Below are 19556 nucleotides of genomic sequence, written 5' to 3'. Positions count from 1 at the left end.
TAAAAAGTGGTTTTAAAATTTGAAATTTTGTTATGATCTTATTTTCTAAAAGTAATTAAAGAGTAGAAAGAGAAAAAAATATTTAAATTATTTTGTTTTAACTATTGTACTATTAAATGTACCATAACACTTTTCAATTTAAATATACTTATTATTTATATACCATTATATAATCAAATTAATTATTTTCTTCATACTAATCATATTTTAACACTTCTGTTTAGATTATATATTTTGAGTTTCGTAAGCTTTTTAGATAACTAAGTTCATTTATTTTGAAATTAAGAGATTCTAGTCCTTTTTATCCAAATGGTTATTGTATATTTTGATAGATTAAATTAAATAATTTTAAATTTTATAAGTTATAATTTAGTGGTATTTTATCAAAAAAACGGAAGGATTTTGTAGATGTGAATTTATGGGGTTACATTTTTAGAAGGCAAAGTTAAGGTTTAAAGTCAAAAGCTTTGATATTTTCATTTCGGGTACCCATTAATCCTTTGGTAGTTGATTTAAAGTGAATTAAAGCTTATAATAATATCATTAATTCATTTTAGTATTATTTTAGGTAGAAAATGGAAATGTGGAAGTTATAAATGTGACATCCCAATTTAGTAATATAAAACTACTAAAATGAACATTATATGGATAATGATATAATAAGCACTACAAATTTATTATGAATAAAAGTCTTCACCTGAATAATAAAAGTTCAACCTAAACCACAATCTTCACTCCCAACCTCCCACTGAGTCAACTGAAAGATTGTATCCCTAAGCTCACACCATTAAGGTGATCATCGCAAAAGAGAGACAACACACAACAGACAACACAAAAACAAGGGTAAGCTAGATTTAAAAAGAATTCACACATTGATATAACATACCACATATACATAAGTATTCATGCAAAATAAACTAGTTCAAAACATCCTAACATGTTATGAATTAGACTTGACTGTCCAGACTTAGAATGAATACCGAGCTATGACGGGTTGTGCACTCGTGGTGGCCTCTACTGCTTTGCAAAGTCATTGCCAATGAGTTTCACCCTACCACACTCACGAGGTTAGTCTGTTCCGGGCCTTAAGGCATACTAGAAGCCCCCAAGACTAAGATCTCCTGCTACTTCTCACGACATGGTTCAATCTTCTCTACTTGAGAATGAAAAACCATTGGAGTTTCAGGATAATCCCCAAGACTGAGCTCCTTGTATTCATTCTAAACATACTTGAGTCTCACCAAGAGATCTCACTTTGGAACTTACTTTCACCACTTTAAAATCACACTTTAATTCCATTTAAATCACAATTTAAAATCACACTTCAAAATAACCTATAACAAAGAGTAACCCTTACTCCCAATAATTCCAGCATCAAAATTCACTTTATCAACACTAAATTCAACATCAATCTCATATACAAATAGATTCAACATATTATACATCATTCATCAACACACAAAACGTCAAACACCTAATTGATTTCTCTACATTCAATCATAGAACAGAATTTTACTCACACAGTTCAATATTCATGCATCCTCTAACATACACAATTAGCATCAATTCAAGAAAACTCTAGCTTCCCTTACCTCTAAATCAACTGCCAAAGTCTAAAAACGCTTCACCCATTTCTTGAACCGCAAGGAATACATAGACAAACCTACGAAACACCAAAATTGGAAACGGACAGAGTTCTTAGAACTCTAGATGAATCAAGAACATGTAGGAGATGCATGATTATACATGCAACAAAACAATATTACTCTAAAACAGATTTAGGAACGAAAGGGGAAAAAGAGTTGAAACTTACTTGCTCTATTGAAGAAACTGATAGGGTAGAATGGTAGACCTTGACGTCGTAATCGTTTAGGCACCTCCTGATCGTCAAACAGATGACTCAGGAGTTAGAACTCTTAGGCCTTGTTCACTTGAGTGGATTTGAGGGAGAGTAATTGAGGGGATTTGAGAGGATTTGAAAATAAATTTTTTTGTTGATTATTTGAGTGAATTTGGAGATAAATGAGATTGGATTTGGAAGTAAATTTTTTTAATGTGTCACGTCAATCAAATCCTACACTAATTCTCACAAACTTTACTTCCAAATTCATTCTCACTTACCTCCAAATTGACTCAAATAAACAACAAAAAAATTTATTTTCAAATCCTCTCAAATCTCCTCAATTACTCTCCCTCAAATCCACTCAAGTGAATAAGGCCTTATAGAGAAGGTAATGAACTCTAGAAAAGTGGTTTGATTGTACGTTTTAAAATAATGAAACTCGCTTATAACAAAACTATTTATAATAAAACCGTTTAATTTTAAATTAATCGAGTCTCACTATTTTTAGACTATCATGGCTTCTAAAACACTATTTTATGAGGTTTCACAATAAATAAAAAAAGGAAAAAAAACTAAAAGGGGAAATTTTTCTTTATATAAAAATAAAATATTAATTAAAAACTCAAAAAATACTATAAATATACAATATCTTAATTAAAATAAGAAACACAATTTGAAAGTTGGACTCTTGATTCTACCAGAACACCTTTCAATTCAAACTTATTGTTTATATACCATTCTATAATCAAATTAATTATTTTCGTCACATTAATCATATTTTAACACTTTTGTTTAGATTATATATTTTGAGTTTCGTTAGCTTTTTAGTTAACTAAGTTCATTGATTTTGAAATTAAGACATTCTAGTCCTTTTTATCCAAATGTATATTGTATATTTTGATAGGTTTAATTAAATAATTTAAAATTTTACAAGTTATAATTTAGTGGTATTTTATAAAAAAAAAAACGGAAGGATTTTGTAGATGTGAATTTATGGGGTTACATGTTTAGAAGGCGATATTAAGGTATAAAATCAAAAGCTTTGATATTTTCATTTGAGGTACCCATTAATCTTTTGGTAGTTGATTTAAAGTGAATGAATGCTCAGAATAATATAATTAATTCATTTTGTAATTATTTTAGGTAGAAAGTGGGAATTTGGATGTTATAAAAAATGAAAAAAAAACTAAAAGGGAAATGTTTTCTTTATATAAAAACAAAAAAAATAACTAAAGAACTCAAAAATACTATAAATATACAATATCTTAATTAAAATAAGAAACACAATTATACAAATTCCAACTTTTTTTCATATTATTACTTATATTTATAACTATTTAAATCGATGTAATTATACATATCGTTTTGAATATGTAATTGCAGATCTTTATTTTAAAAAATTAAGAGTTGTAATTTTTTTGAAAAATTAAATATATAAATTTAAATTTAAATCATGTAGTTATTCATTTTAATCTCATTGTCTCTTTATAATGTATATTTTTAATATCTTTTTAATTTCTTTTTATTCTTTTTTAGTTCATTACTATATTTATAAGTGAGAGGTTGACGAGGTGAAGATGAATTTTGATGGATAAAGTTTTCAATCAAAATAATTTTCTTTTCAAATTTTAATTTATTTTTTTTAATATGTTTTGTGTAAAGACTTAGAAAATGAAATTTTAGAAGTAATAGTGATTTAAAAATGATATGACTCGACTATTTTATTATTAAAATATTTTAATATAAATAGGTTTGTTATGAAGTAGTTTTATTGTTTTAAAAGACATTATTTTCTCTATAAATTTTTTTTTAGAGTTTTCTCACTTTTCTCTAAGGGTTTTTCCTCTTTATTTGTAGCGAGCTCTTTAATTTGGATCGATTAATTTTTTGTTTATATAAGTTTTAGTTTTTTTTATTGTTTTTTTTATCTATTATATGTGAATCTTTCTTCACTTGCATGCGTTTTTTTAGTTATCTATATGAGTGTTTGTTTATCAGTGATCATAATGGTATGTATTGATCGTTTTTTATGTTGTTCCAAGGTATAGCCATGACATCTTGTGAGCTTAAAGGGTTTTGGGGTTCCTTAAATCATGTTCGTATGTTTCTTAGGTAAGAGAAGCTAATTGTTTTAATGTTATAAATATCTTAAAATCTATCATTTCATGATTGAATGGTATAATAAAATTAAATGTTGAATTGGGATATTGGATGTTTATAGTGTTTAATTGTTTTGGTTGAGTTGTGTTGATTGGGGAACTTATGATATAGCCAATTGAATTCATTGGTATGTGCACTGACATTAAATGTTGTTTTTTTTTTCAAAGTACTAATAAGGGAATACCAATTTGTTCATTTGAGCATGTCCTAATTCCCAAAACACTGAGTTTTCATTTGTTGTGATCTGACGCAGCATTGAGCGATGGCATATTGGCATTGAGCACCAATTCATTTGACATGTTTGGGAGCATTTTAGCTATAGGTCGTTGAGTGTCAATTTTGAACCATTGAACACCATATATATCGAAGGGTATAATGATGAGCGAAGCCAAGGTGTCCATGAGATCCTATTTTTGTGAATGGTTTAGCATTAAGTAGTGTCAGGATGTCGTTGAGTGTCATATTGTATTGCAGATCTGAAGCATTTTAACTCTAGGGCGTTGAGTGCCACCTTTTACGAGAAGTATGGCGCTGAGCGCCACCTCCAAGCGTTAGTGTCTGTGTGTGACTCTAATTTGTCTTCTTTGATTGTTTGAATTAGATTTAAAATGGACTTTATATATGTGCATGAGTACTATGCGGATTTGTTGAGGTGGTGATATTTTTTGGATGTATGGTGATGCTGTTATGAGAATTTCAAAGAGAAATTATTTGTGGTGATGTGATTGTGTATGTACTGACATTGAGGGTTCAACAATGGGGTATCCTGATATACTACTAATCATTTAACTCATATAAAGAGGAATTAGTGAGAGAGAGAGAATGACAAAAGGTCCTAGTCGCTCGACTCTTTTGATCCTAGGTGCGAAAGAGACTAACCTTGTAAGTAGTAGGGTGATAACCCCTTTAGTTGTGACTCTACAAAAATATAAGTATTACTATAAGTGTACGTTTACAGTGAAACTCAATGCCAACGATATGTATCCGAATAATTGAATATAATATCAATTATTTTATGTGTATTTATATGAATTATTGTATTTTGTGAATGTTTAGCTTATACCTAATATAATTTAATTGTCTTAGGAATTAGTGTAAAAGAAGTCATACTATTAATAACCAGTTAAATTTAAGAATTTAGTTGAAGTGTATATGAATAATTATTTTCATGCATATATGAAATTAGGCTATTGATAAAACTTTTGTGAATGATTAAGAAATATTGAATGGCTTTTGTGGGATTAATGATTTTATAGAAATTTTGTGCATGTTGACATAAAAAGTTTGTTCATTACTTTATTTTATATTTGAATTTGGATTTATGAGTAAATTTAATTTCATTAAAGTCAAGCATATATTAAGTTGATTCATGGAATTGCATGTTATGTGGAGCTTTGATGACTACTTTTAAAATAGTACTTGAAACTTTGTAGGATTGTGTGAATAAGTTTATTGAACTGTGCTTGAGATGTTGTCATTTTATGGAATGACAATTTGAGTTTTACATAATCTGTTTGAGTTGAAACGATTGAAGAAAAAAATATATAAAATAGGTGGTCGTAATTGATAATTGTAAACTTGTTAAAAATATTATAAATGATAAAATAGGTCTCAATTGAATTTTGATTATGTTTTGGAGTTATTACATAATTGTTTTTTTATATCTCGTTTAAACATCAATTGTTACTTTTTTTTATATCTCTTATTCAACATAAATGATGTTTTTCCCATTGATAACAAATAACTTTCTTAATTGAAATTAAATGTATTTATTTTAAGTAGATGTTAATTTTTTTTATCAATATTGATAAAAATTATTTTTTTGCCAACTAAGACCAGATTGTTGTAAGTCAAAAGTTTTGTAGCCAACATTAATATATAGCTTTTGGTTGGTGCTAATAACAGTATTTGAGTTGAGATTATTTTTTCAATTATAAGTCAAGATTATTTTACACACAATGTTAACATTTATTAACCAATATCAATGAAAATATTTTACTACAAATATTAATCACATCCTTTTCAATTAATGTTATGTTTACAAATACTGTTTTTCAATAGACGTTACCAATATTATTTTCTTTAGAGGTGGTCAAGGTTTTTTTAATAGCAATCCTTTTAGTTTAAATAATTCTAATAAATATCAATTAAAATTCATCCTAATTAATATCATTACAAAAAGGACGCTGTCAACATCAATGCAAACATCTTAGAAGACTTTAATCAAAAGTATCAATTTAATACTTTTAAGTTATTAAATGTTGCTTAATATTAAAATAAATTTCATATTTTGTAATAATTAAAATACTCAGTCTAAGTAAGAAAATAAAAATTCAATCAATTTAAACAGTTCCATAAAAATAAAACTTTAAAAATAAAACAATATGAGATAAAACTAATTCAATGTACTAAAATATATTAAAATTATAAAATTATCCATGAAAAATAAATTATTACTCTTTATTATCTCTATTTATCGACTATTTGGAGTTTCAATTGCAATTACATTCTAAAAACATTCAATGAAATATATTTATGCATTTATTTATTTTGAAATATAATATACCAATTTAAAAATAATAGTTTCATTTATTATTATTTGCATGTGTAATTACTGTATCAAATAATGTAAAGATAAATGTAACAACAATTAATATTATCTTAAGATTATAAAAAGCAAATAAAGAAGGAAAGTTTATTCGGAAAGTACGTGTAAAAAAAATGAAATGGTCTTACTCAAGAATTTATATATCGATGAAACTCTAAGCAAACCAACGCCCAACCGTTCCAACTTTCACCGTCGCCAAATTTTTATAAATCTAAATATATATCACCTACTCAATGAAATTAGTTTTTAATAATCTTATTTTCTGCATATAATACAACAATCTAGAAAATAGTTAACAGTGATGCTGATATTTTTATAAATTGAACTTGAATATTTTATTATTAAAATATAACATTTATAAATAGAAAAAATAATTTGTTAAGTTTTATTTTATAAAAATTACTATTTTTCTAAAATTATCTCTCTTTTTTCTACATTTTATATACGTTTTTATCTCTATGTTATTTTTTCTTAAGATAACTATTTATGAGTATTCACATAGAGTAATACAATTTTAATTTATAAAAAAAATATTTTTAGTAAGATCATTTTTATCATTTTTTTAAGTCAATTTTTATATGTTTTGCATTGTGTTAGATGACATTTGCAATTTATTCAAAGGGTTCAAAATTAATTTTTGTTTGATTATAATTGTTAGGATATGTTCAAATTATTGATCAAAATTTTTTCTACATAATTAGAGTATATGTGAGAGTTAGAGTTCTTGAGGATATAGCTGGTCAGAAGCTTAATTCAGGTAAAAGAAGCATGTGTTTTTGGTTCAAATGAATAGGTTATAAGAAAATTTTGATCCATTGTTCATCTGAATTGAGATAGTTTATTTTTGGTTCAAATTGTTGATCAAAATTTTTTTCTACATAGTTAGAGTACATGTGAGAGTTAGAGTTTTTGAGGACATAGTTGGTCAGAAGCTCAATTCAGGTAAAGAGAGCATGTGTTTTTGGTTCAAATGAATAGGTTATAAGAAAAATTTGATCCATTGCTCATATGAATTGAGATAATTTGTTCTATGTTGATAGATTTTGATTTTGTATGAGTTGTTAAATTGAGTATAGTTGGATTATAACTTGTGTTGTTGTGTGAGTATTGATAAATAAGGGCACCTCTTTTGAGTTAATGAAATATTTAAAGTTACCTTTAAACTAATTAAAGCAATTTTAGCAAGAGAAAAAAATATTAGTGATCATAATAGACCAATTGATTTATCTATTGTATTAATTGAGTTTTTGAAATTGTGCAGACTTCTTAGACAAACTAATTAATTGTTGAGAGAAAATCAACTAATGAAAATATAGATAACTCATGTCACTTTACTTGTTGAGTGAGCTAAAACTAGTTGGACAAGCCTTATAAACAAGGCTCATAGGGTTTAGGTCACCTTAGGGCAAGTAAAAGACTTTTAAAATGAAATGTATTTTAACAAAATCTATAGAATTTAAGGTGGTTAGATCACTAGGCGAGTATAGCCTAACTAGGAGAATTATTTGGTTAAAAGCTTCCCGTATTTGATCATTGAGGGAGCCAATACCCTCGTTGAGCGAAATTTGAGATATTAAAATCTGGAGAACTTATAGGAGATTGGTAGCTAGGCACGTCAAACAATCACTAGGTAAATATACCTCCAAAGGTGTACGTTGAATGAGTAGGGATGTTTGTTGAGTGAGCCTAGGTAAGAAAAGTTTCAAATTTGTCTCGTTGAACGAGTTTGTATGCATATTGAATGGGAGTAGAAGATTTTAGAAATATGATAAATGATTTAAGGTTTAAAAATAAAATGGGTGGATGTGTGTGACTGAGTAGTGTTTAGGTGTTAGCCAAAATCTATTATAGATGCATGTAGCCGAGTAGAGTTTGAATGTTGGTCAAAATCTATTGTGAATGTGTGAGTGACTGAATAAAACTTAGAGGTTACCAAAATATATTATGGAATGTTAACTGTGGAATGTATGAAATGTGAATGTAGTTATTTTCAAGGAGGAAATACTACATTGAATAATTTTAGGATGTATATTGAATGAAGACTATGAGGATGAGGTTATCCTAATTCTACTAATATTGTACTCATGTAAAGGAAGATACTAGGGGGTGATAGTTGTGGAGTTCCTATAACTTGGAGGAGGTGTGAAATAATATTGTGCCTCGTAGGTAGAAAGAATTTACCCTATCATACTTGTGAAGTGAAATGTTATATGGCGTGTACAAAATATGAGTTTAATTAATTTCATACAAGAGTCTTCCTAAAATAGAGTCTAAGTGTATTTTTCTTTTATAAAATGTTAATAGTTGATAACATGAAAATAAGACAAACAGACGGTTAAATATAAATACTTAATGGTTCTTATTAATTTCTGTAAACAAAAACACACTCACATATAAGAGCAAAAATAAAAACATAAAATAAATCTAACATAATTCACACCTCAAACTTTACATCCATGAGTATTATTATTCAACATACATTTTTTCTAACAAAAATTGTAAATTTTCATATAATTTTTCTTGAAAAAAACCGTAAGCCTTCTCATACAATTTTTTTCTGCAATAATCATACACAATTACTCAAGTCTCATATACATTTTATAGACTTATTAAATTGTGGAGACAACTCTTAAATAAACTTTTCATTTTTATAATATTTTCCTACTACTTTCTTCTTTATATTAGGAGTGAACTATAGTGAACATCCACTAAGAAACCAACATCACTACATAGAAGAAAATAATAATCAATATAACTATAAATTGCATGTGTTGATTCTTTCACACAAAACCTTTTAAATTCTACTCATCTTCATTTAATTTCATCTTTTTTATTGAAAAGCAAAATTAGTCATGTTTTTTTTTCTTTATCCTTTCTTCTTATGTTTAGAAGTCTAACCTCATTTTTCATATTCTCTATGATTGAATTATATTTGTGGATGATTGTAACCACCTAATTTAGTTTTGAAACATAATAAGTTTATTTTGTTTTTAAAGTGAACTTTAAACTTCATTTAACCTTAATACACTAATTTGTAATGTGAGGTTTGCATTAACTTATATATTGTAAAAAAAAATTATCTTTAGTTGGTGTGGGATTTCAAACACATCCTTTACTCGAGACATATACATCTCAAGCATGAAACTATACATTAATTAGTGATTTCCTAGTAACCCAATAACGAGTGACACAATAGACCTAATGAACAACGAATTTTACTATAATAGACTTTAGATGACTCATATACTATATTGAGAATTAGACTTTAAGTCTAACTCAATCTTATAAAATTGACTTATAAGATGAGATTTGTTGTATTTTAATTTTCATATTCCTTCTTAATTGTGAAGTTAAGAACTTTGATTTTTCTAAATTAACATTTAGATTGTTTGTAATTTATGTTTTAGTTGTTTTGGAATTAAAATCTTATAGATTAATATTGAAACCTAATTATTGATATTTCTCTAAATCTAAATTCATTTCCAAGATAGGTAGTTAGTTAACTTACTTTTATTTGAATTAGATTTGTAATGTTGGTGCAAGTTGAAAATTTGTTCATATTAATATTAGGTTGGGAATTTAACTTGTATATGAATTTTACTAAGTAATCTTAAATTTAGAAAATTAGATATTGAATGACAATGTTGGAAATAAAGTACTCTTGGTTTTAATTTCAACCCAGTAAAAACTTATAAATGTTAAATGAAAGTTATCGGTTGAAATTAGGTAATTCTCTGTTAAAGACTTTTCATTTTGCTTTAGGTTGTTATGCTAAATTTTAATAATAATAATAATAAGTGGTTGAAATCTATGTCAGTATGTGTAATTGTTGTATATATTATAATGCCAATTTAAAATGTTTGAGCAATTTAAAACTTTGCAAAAAGTCAATAATTTTCTACGTAAATTTGCTGAACGAATTTGAGACATGGAGAAAGTGACTTTTATTGTGAAAAGTTCACTTAGTGGATTCTCCGATAGCCCATCATGAAAGTTATGCCATTGGATGTTAGCTTCGTTTTAGCTTTGGAATGACCTAAAAACGAGGTCTATATCCAGTTATAACTATTTTAGTAAATAAAGGTCAAGCTGTCAAATTTAGTTAAAGTTGCTGCACTTTTGTAACTTTTAAGCAAAGTAAATATTTTTCTAACCTCAACATTTTGTAAGTCATATTTTAAGTTGTGTTGGTTATAAAATTTAGGTTTTGTTGTGATATAGACATATAGAACATATATTTTAATTAAATTATCTCAACATTAATATATATATATATATATATATATATATATATATAATATTAAGTTTTTTTTAAACCCTTTATTTAGGTAAAAAGTTTAACTATATAGGATTTATTATCACTTTAAAATATCGGTGAATATATTTTTGGGTGGTTATTAATTTTTTAAGTGTCACATCAGGTGGGAAGTATGATAAATGATTATTAGCAATGACTGTACTTTATGAAATCAAATGACAACTATATGTATTAATTAAAATAAATTGAATCTTACCTAATTTCAAAAATAATTATTCTACATTTCTAGATTTGCAAGGTGCTTGCTTATATCCACGTCTTGCATTTGAAGATTACTCTATGTCTGTTTCTTTAGGTTACCCTGTCATAATCAACAACCTAAGATAATAAATTTAGGACACCTAACTAAAATTAATTTTACAGAGTTGCCTTAAAGAGTCTATAAATAGGAGCACACCCAAACACATTCCCACCACTTTCTTTTGTCTCTTTATTTTATGTCTTAAGTTTCTACTTGTACCAAGATGTCTGGTAGGTATTCTCCTTCTCAAATAAAACGGAATTATTATAGTTTTAGTTCCTAACTTTTCATAAAATATTAATTTTATTTTTTATTCTTAAATTTTTCTACAATTTAGTCTCCTGAATTATAATTACTACTTTTATATAATTTTAATTTTTTTATTATCTACAATTTGGTTTATTTTTTGATTAAAAAAATACTAAATTATATTTTCTAACGATTTCTTACAACAACTATTTTTATTTGTAAAAGAATAGTTATAATTTAAAATATAACAACTTAAAATATTTAAAATAAATTTGATTATTTTTATTGTATTTAAATATGTAAATGGAAAGGAATATTTTTAAAGATTTAGTTTTTATACTTAATTATTTAAATGTGAAGATATTTTTTGTTTTTCATAATCATTTCATGTAGTTTTTTGAATTTTTTTTGACATAGTACACTTGGTGTTTCAGTTATAGGGTTGATGTCATATACTCAAAACACTTAAGATTGTGTGGATGACCGGACGAACCTTGAAGACTGGGCAAACCTTGCATATTGGACGGGTGGGCGGACATTGCTCTAGGCATTAGGTTAAAGACCGATCGGACGTTTCTCCATGCACTCCAGGTGGTCATCCTCCTCCTTCTCCAAGCGGGGCGGGCGACACCTGTCAAAGGCACTCTGACGCTCAAGTTAGTAATGTAATCGAGCGATAAGTAATGCATGTATATAGTGCATCATGTCTAAAGTCATACCTGAAACCTTTATTTATACTAGTTGTGATGGACTTTTACCTTTTGTCAGTTTAATGACGACCCAATCGCACCTTAACCTTCATTAGGGGCTTAATGAGTCATTATCGTTTATAATCTAATCATGTGGTCAGCTTGGCCTAGGTGGCCGGTCGGCCTAGTAGATGGGCGGCCGGCCTAATAATTAGCCGCTCAGTCAGCCTTGTCTGGGGACTGCCTAGTCCGGTGGTGCGGGGAGGTCATTCGATAAGCGATGGAGCGTGGAGACCGAACAGTGCTGGTCAGTGCATGAAGGAGCAGGGAGACCGTACGGAACAATAACCATAATGGAGAGTCCATATAGTTAGAGTTTCACCTTCAGATATGACAACCTTAAAATGATGTTAATCTAATACAATTGAATGTTTAATGAATTTTAACAAAAACATAACCCAACTAATAAAATGTGAAGTCATTTATCATTCATTATAAAGTAAAAGTAGTTAATAATCACCTTGTGCATGATACACTTCAAATCAAATCTCATACTAATGTTGCACAAATGATCAAATCTCAACCCTTCGGCCATCCGACCTTGGTCGACTGACCATTCGACCTCTAGCTCTCGGTCATCCGATCTCAATCATTCGATCATCCGACCTTAACTACTCAGCCATTCGGCCTCAAGCTCCGGCCATTAGGCCTCCAGCTCTCGGCCAACCTTTTGGCCTCAATCGTTCGGCCATCCGACCTCAATTACTCAGCCATCCAGCCTCTAGCTCTCGACCATTCGGCCTTCAGCTCTCGGTCATCCGGCCTCAACCATTCGGCCATCCGGCCTCGGCCGACCAACCTTTCAGCCTCAAGCTCTCGGCCATTCGGCCTCCAACTGCTCGTTCATCTAGCCTCAAGCTCTCGGACATCCGGCCTCAAGCTCTCGGTCATTCGGCCTCTAGCTCTCAGCCAATCTTTCAGCCTCAATTGTTCGACCATCCGACCTCAACTGCTCGGCCATCCAGCCTCAACTACTCGGCCATTCGGCCTCAAGCTCTCGGTCATTCGGCCTCTAGTTCTCGGCCATCCGGCCTCACGGACTTAGCCAAATTTAGCATCCAGCATTTGCCCATCCGGCCTCAACTGCTCGACCATTCGGTCTCAAGCTCCTGGCCATTCGGCCTTTAGCTCTCGGCCGACCTTTCGGCCTCAAGTGCTCGGTCATCCGGCCTCAAACTCTCGGTCATTCGACCTCTAGTTCTCGGCCATCCGGCCTCACAGACTTAGCCAAGTTTGACATCCAGCATTTGGCCATTCGGCCTCTAGCTCTCGACCATCCGACCTCAACCATTCGGCCACCCGGCCTCGATCGATCGAACTCCGGCCTCAAGCTCTTGGCCATTCGGCCTACAGCTCTCGGCCATTCGGTCTCTATCTCTCGGCCAACCTTTCGGCCTCAACCGCCCGGCCTTACATGGCCTCACAGGGACTTAGCTAAATGTGGCATCCATTATTCGGCCATTTGGCATCAACGTATGCATTCGGCCTTAACTTTTTAGTCATCCGGCCTCAACGTCTCGGCCATTTGGCCTCAAATTTTCAGCCATTTGGCCTCAACCTCTTAGCCATTCGGCCATTCAGCCATAACCTCGCGGCCATCCAGCCTCAATGGCTCGGACTAGTGTGGTATCAAGCGTTCGACCTCAATTTCTCGGCCTCCACTGGTCTCGTCCGCCCAGTCATACCTTAAACATGTCCTCACAAGTATTTGGCCAACCATTTGGCCTAAAAATGGAGCCTCAATCGTCCGACTCAACTCGGCCTCTCGTGGCCTCATTTCCATCGACAACGGTTTAACCATACAACGAACGAATCTCGGTCAGCCTCACCAGATGTCGGCGAAAGTGGATCCTTATGTACTACAAATATTTAACCATTCGGTCATGCTCTAGAGGAACCCCGACCAGCTCCACCGAAATTTAATGACTGTCGGTCTCCACGTCATGTCACTTGAACAAGATCGGTAGCCTACCCAGCTCGGCTCACAAGGGCATGACCCGGTTTTGTGTTCCACTCATCTTAATCAAACGAACAAAGAATGCATAGGGATGAAAGCCACCCAAAGAACCCGCCCTTTCCAGGAAGGCCATGTATAGAACCCCTTCGCAGATTAACATCATGCTCGGGCTTGGGGGGCTGGTGTTCCGTACAGTCTCCTTGCTCCCTCATGCACCGACCGACACCTTTCGATCTCCATGCTCCATCACTTACCGAACGACCTCCACGCACCACCGGACTAGGCAGTCCCTAGACAAGGCCGACTCAACGGCTAATTATTAGGCCAGCTGCGCAGCTACTATGCCGACCGACCATCTAGGCCAAGCTGACCGCATGATTAGATTATAAACGATAATGACTCATTAAACCCCTAATGAAGGTTAAGGTGCGATTGGATCGTCATTAGGTCGACAAAAGGTAAAAGCCCATCATAACTAGTATAAATAAAGGTCTCAGGTATGACTTTAGACATGATGCACTATATACATGCATTACTTACCGCTCGGTTACATTACTAACTTGATAGTCGGAGTGCCTTTGACAGGTACTTGTCCGCTCGGCTTGGAGAAAGAGGAGGACGACCACTTGGAGTGCATGGAGAAACGTCTGATCGGTCTTCAACCTAATGCTTGGAGCAGCATCCGTCCGTCCGGTCTGCAAGGTTTTCCCAGTCTTCAAGGTTCGTCCGGTCATCCACACAATCTTGAGTTCTTTGAGTATAGGACATCAATCCTATAACCAAAATAGTTATCCTTTTCATAGGCTCTCCAAAATAGATTATTGCTAGTGTAGACAAGATGAGTATACAATTTAATGATTGTGTTAATAGGAAATATAAACTTACAATTTATCATTTGTAAAACATCATAATATGTTGATATTTGAGTTTCATCATATATAATGTATCCTTGGTCAATCATTCTTGGTTTTCAAAAGTACAAGTTGTGGAAGGATGTGTTGATTGGAAGTTCCAAAATTGTGCACATTTTTTTCTTAAGGGGCTTGAATGTGCAATTATATGGTATCTGAAAAAGTATTGGACTTGCACATTGAAATTGGACACCATCTTCACATAGCTTGATTTTTCCATTTGCAAATAAGGTTGTGAGGTATGAATTTGAGTAGTTCTCCATCTTGTTGATGCCTAAGTATTACACGTAAAGATAATGAGTGTCTATGTTTTATATACAGAGAGAGAAGGAAATGATTGGATTTATTACGCTCGCTAATACGATGGCAAATTATGGTCGAACTATTGTGTATGATGGCATTTGTAGGGTAAGTATCATTCCCAATAAAGCTCGAAAAGTCTTGTCTTAGTGGTAGAGTGTAATTTTCGACATGTATCTTGAGTTCCCCATCTCCCAATACACGTCAAAGTTAAGTATAATAAAAGTTGATATTTGTGTGGCACGCTTACCTACTAAAGTCGATAAGTATTGTCTTGGTAGTAGATTGCATGTGCAATTGTTGACATATGTCTTGTGTCAACCTATCTCCCAATACACATAAGAGTCAAGGGTAATAAAACTTGACCTCTTTGTGAGACACTTACCCAATAAAGTTGAAAAGTTTGGTCTTGGTGGCAGATGCATGTGAAATTGTTGACACGTGTTTTGAGCCACCCCGTTTTCTAATACACATCAAAGTCAAGTCTAATTAAACCCGACATATGTGTGGCACACTTACCCAATAAAAGTGGAAAGTCTTGTCTTAATAGCAAAGTGCATATGTAATTGTTGACATGTGTCTTGTGCCACCATGTATGCCAATACATGTTATAGTCAACTTTAATAAAACATAACATGTGTGTGAAACGCATACCCAATAAAGTTGAGAAGTTTTGTTTTGGTAACAGAGTGCAATTGTTGACATGTTTCCTTACCAACCTTGTATCCAAATATATGTCAAAGTCAAGTATAATGGAATTTGACATTTGTGTGACACAGTTATCCAATAAAGCTTAGAAGTCTTATGGTGGTGGTAGAGTGCATGTAAATTTTGACACATTCTTGAGTCACGCCATCTCTCAATACACAATAGAGAAGTCTTGTCAAACTTAAATTGTGGGATACAATTTTTCAATAAAGATGAGAAGTTTTGTCTTGGTTGCATAGTAAAAGGCAAGATATTCTATTATTACACTTGTGGATTTTTATTACATAAGGATGTGTTGGTGTGGAATTTGTTAGGTGTAAAAGTTGAATAAATATAACATTCATTAAATAATTTTTTTTCAAAAGTATAAATCATAGTTATAGACATTAATTACATAATTATAAAATAGTAAGTACATATACACATACATAAATACATACATACAAACACACACATATAGACATACACACAGGCATACACATATACACACATACATACATAGATACACACATACACACATACGTACAAATATATACACATACATATATTAGAAAAGATACTAAGAAAAAAAGAAAATACAAAAATAAAACAAAGAGATAATATGATGAAGTGTCAGAACCATTAAATTCAACAGTGAGTGGAAGCCAGGTGTAGGGGTAAGGGTTTAGAAAATTCAGAAAGTGGAAGACAGGTGTATGTAGCTGATTGGCTGATCGATTTTTTACGGTAGTATATAAGAAATTTCTTCAAATGCCGAGCCACTTTCTGCATGTACCTCTTCTCTCCAAATTTCCGAGTTTCTCCTCCTTCTCTCTACAATTCTCCTTCTTCTCTCTACAAATTCTCACTTCCTCCTTCTTCTGATCATCATCTAGGCTGTGTGTGAGTTATTCCTTGGTGGCAAGAAGTTATTTTCCATCAATCTAGTTGTTGTGTGAAGTGGGTAAGTAAACTCATTCGTTTTTTTTAAGTTTCGGTATTTTTTGGAACATGCAAGCACTGTGCAGCTTGCATGTGTTCTTCATCTATCTCTCTCTGAAGCTGTTTCTGTTTTGATCCTCTGGTATGTCCCTTTTCACCGATCAAAATTGTAATAGGTTGCTTTAGAAGTGGTTGTTGGTTAGTCAAAGTGGTGGAAGCTTAGGAAGTGCCTAATTTATTCAAGGTAAGGGAAGCTAGTGATTTAATTATATTTTTCTGTGTTTGGAATTGATGTGTGTATGCTTGCATGTATGAATAATGGTATGTTTGATTGAATTGTATTCAAATTCCGTGTTTGGCCGAGACATGTGAACTGGGTTGGAGTTTCCTGTTGTAGAATGTTCGGTCAGTTCTGTTTGGGAAGAGAGTATGTGAAAATGTGAGTGGTGAGCAGTGTGTAATAGGTTCAGTGGAATAGGTTTAAAATAAATTAGAAATCAAGTTTGGAGGTTTTAAAAATTAAGAAAAATATCTTGTTTTGGTTTAAGGAGTATTATTCAGAGTTTTGTTTTGTTGACCATTCGGCGATGTTACGTACTCAGTCATTAACTAGGTTCGGTCTATTAGGTATTATCTATTTATGATCGTTCAGTCTAATCATAGTGTTTGAATATTAGACTAGTGTTCGGTATGAATAGAGTATCCAATAATCTCTAAGTACTCGGTCTAGTATATTGTTCGGTATAAGTTTTTAAGGGTTTCGGTTTGAGCTATGAATGTACGGTCTAAGCTCTTTGGGTTGGGATAAGTTCCTAGTAGTTGGTTTCTATGGTGGTCGGTCAATAATAGCGTTCGGTCAGTTTCTTCTGTTTTGTCTCTTATGAACCGTTCGGTTCTCTCGGTTGGGTAATGTGAAAGTGTTCGGTCTCCAACGTTCACATGTTCTCTTTATTCTGTGAATGAAAATATAATTGATGAATGATAGATTGTGTTAAATATGAGAATGTTGGACTTTTGAATACTGTGGAAGAGAATTCCAAGGCAGAATGTCTCGTGTATGGTTATTGAATTGTAAAGTATGAATATGGATACTAAGATGGTGTTCATCCTGAAATTCTATGAGTATCATTCTCACATAGAGAGAGGTATATCATTTGTGAGAATAGAAGGAGGTCCTACCACCTCAGGGTGCCAAGGTAGGTATTATGGGATTAACCTTGGGTAGTAGTTTGATTGGTGTCAGCTGTTACACTACCACAAGTGCCAAGACGACTGTAGCTACATATTCATACAATCCGGATGGTCAAGACATAGTGTTCGGTTTTGATATATATATATATATATATATATATATATATATATATATATATATATATATATATATATATATATATATATATATATGAATGGTGGTGTTCAGTTTGTATGTGATTAATTGTATTCAGTGTTTGCATGATGTACCGTTCGGTTTCATACGTATTGAACTTGCATGAATTGTGTATATGTGTTTATAATTAAATTACATTAGCTTACCCTACTTTCTTGTTTTGTCTTATTTTGTCCGTCTGGTTATCTTTTCTTTTGCAATGATCATCCTGTAGATGTGAGCAGAAGGCGATGAGTGTTCGGTGGAGCAAGCGTTGGAAGGCGAGGATCATGTTGCTTAGGTTAAGACCGCTAGGTCATCAGTTGTGTATAGCTTTAGATTGGACCATTCAGTCAATAGGTTTAGTTTATCTTTTGTAAATCGATTGGTTTATACAAAGTGTTGTATCACCGTTCGATTTATGTCTATATTTGGTATCAGACTTATGTTGTTCTGTAAAGTTTTTAATTTTATGGTTATTTTGGATAACTGTACTGTTAAAATACTTTATTAGTTTTATGTGAACTGGTCTATCATATTATTATATGTGATTAATCTATGATATAATATTATACTATGTTTTGGGATGTTACATGGAGTAAAAGATAAAATAAGATTACGTTCAATAAATTTAATGTTGACTTTTAAAGTTAAAGATACCGTAACATTATTTTTTAACTTATGAATACATGGACACGAAGAAAGAGAGAGGAAGAGAGAAAAAAAAAAGAAAAAGAAAGATCGAAAGGGAGAAAGAATGACATAAAGAGAAAAAGAAAGATAGAAAAAGATAAACAAAGAAAGAAAGAAAGAGCGGAAGAGATAAACAAAGGAAGAAAGAGAGAAAAAGAGAGAAAGAAATGGGAGACAAACACAGAGAAAGAGAAACAAAAAGATAGAGTAAATGAAAAAAACGCTACTGCTGGACAAAATTCAATAAAAGAAGACATCTATCATTACCTTTGAAGGTAGAGACATAGAAATGAGTTCTAAACTTAGTCAGTCCACGTAATTATGGGTTTCAGTCGAATGGAAAAATTTAGTCTTTTTTTTTAATTATGATTAAAATGGACCACGTTTATTAACATTAACATTTTATTAGTTTTTTTTATCATTTTTCACAATTTTTTATTATAATTTTTAGGTTGATAATTTATTTATTTTAAATATTATAATATTAGTAAATAATTTTTGAATATGTTAAATATTTAATTTATTTGTTTAT

This window comes from Vigna umbellata, chromosome 1, assembly GCF_029865625.1.
Source record: "Vigna umbellata cultivar VRB3 chromosome 1, Vumbellata_1.0, whole genome shotgun sequence".
In the NCBI taxonomy this organism is placed as follows: Eukaryota; Viridiplantae; Streptophyta; class Magnoliopsida; order Fabales; family Fabaceae; genus Vigna; species Vigna umbellata.
Note: the sequence above shows the minus strand (reverse complement) of the source record.